This window comes from Mandrillus leucophaeus, unplaced genomic scaffold (genome assembly GCF_000951045.1).
Source record: "Mandrillus leucophaeus isolate KB7577 unplaced genomic scaffold, Mleu.le_1.0 Scaffold155, whole genome shotgun sequence".
NCBI classification, from domain to species: Eukaryota; Metazoa; Chordata; class Mammalia; order Primates; family Cercopithecidae; genus Mandrillus; species Mandrillus leucophaeus.
Window position 1 is genome coordinate 1,881,412 of NW_012101532.1, and position 1,410 is coordinate 1,882,821.

The window sequence follows — 1,410 nt, forward strand, 5'->3', positions numbered from 1 at the left end:
GGGCACAGACAGAGAACAGAGAATAGGGAAGGAGTCAATATACAGCAACAAATACTCAGCCCCACACCAGCCCTGGTGGTACTGTTGAACTGGAACTAGGTGGCAATGAAATGAAACTGACTGGCCTCACAGAACATGAGACTCTCAGGACTCCTTGAAAACACTGGACCAATCTTAGGTGCAAGTTTTTTCAGCTCCATCTCTGACTCCAGTGGCTAATCTTTTTTTTTTTTTTTTTTTGAGACAGAGTCTTGCTCTGTTACACAGGTTAAAGTGCAGTGGCTCACCGCATCTCAGCTCACCACAATCTCCACCTCCTGGGTTCAAGCGATTTTCCTGCCTCAGCCTCCTGAGTAGCTGGGATTACAGGTGCCTGCCACCTCGCCTGGCTTATTTTTGTATTTTTAGTAGAGACGGGGTTTTACCATCTTGGCCAGGCTGGTCTCAAACTCCTGACCTCGTGATCTGCCTGCCTCAGCCTCCCAAAGTGCTGGGATTACAGGCATGAGCCATCGCACCCAACCTCTGGTGAGCTATTTTAAGCAGGCTTCCTCCAGCTTTAAGTGGGTGACACGGCAACTCTTTGCCCTAGACCAGTCCAAGGACACAGCAGATATTCCTACAGAAATCTCCTCATCTTTTATCCATACACAACCTGAAGTGTGGGGAGTTTATGGTGTGGGGCTACACTTGACTCACAGGCGCCAGGAGCCAGGGACCCCCATCAGTAGTTCAGAAGTGTATTTCATAAGCTGCCTTAAAAGGTCTGAATTCGGCCAGGCACAGCGGCTCACGCTTGTAATCCCAGCACTTTGGGAGGCATAGGCAGGTGGATCACCTGAGGTCGGGAGTTCAAGATCAGCCTGGCCAACATGGAGAAACCCCGTCTCTACTAAAAATACAAAATTAGCCGGGCGTGGTGGCGCATGCCTGTAATCCCAGCTAATCGGGAGGCTGAGGAAAAAGAATCACTAGAACTCAGAAAGCAGGTGTTGTGGTGAGCCGAGATCATGCCATTGCACTCCAGCCTGGGCAACAAGAGCAAAACTCCATCTCAGAAAAAACAAAGGTCTGAATTCTTTTTTTATTTTATTTTTTAAAATCTGTATAAAGTGGCCAGGCACGGTGGCTCATGCCTATAGTCCCAACATGTTGGGAGGCTGAGGTTGGAGGGTTGCCTGAGACCAAGAGTTTGAGACCAGCCTGGGCAACAGAGTGAGACCTCATCTCTTCCAATAAAAATATAAATAAAAAAATTAGCAGAGCAAGGTGACCTGTGCTTGTATTCCCCACTACTCCAGAGGCTGAGACAGGAGAATTGCTTCAGCCCAGGAGTTTGAGGCTACAGTGAGCTACAATCATGCCACTGCACTCCAACCTGGGCTACAGAGTAAGACCCTGTCTCAAAAA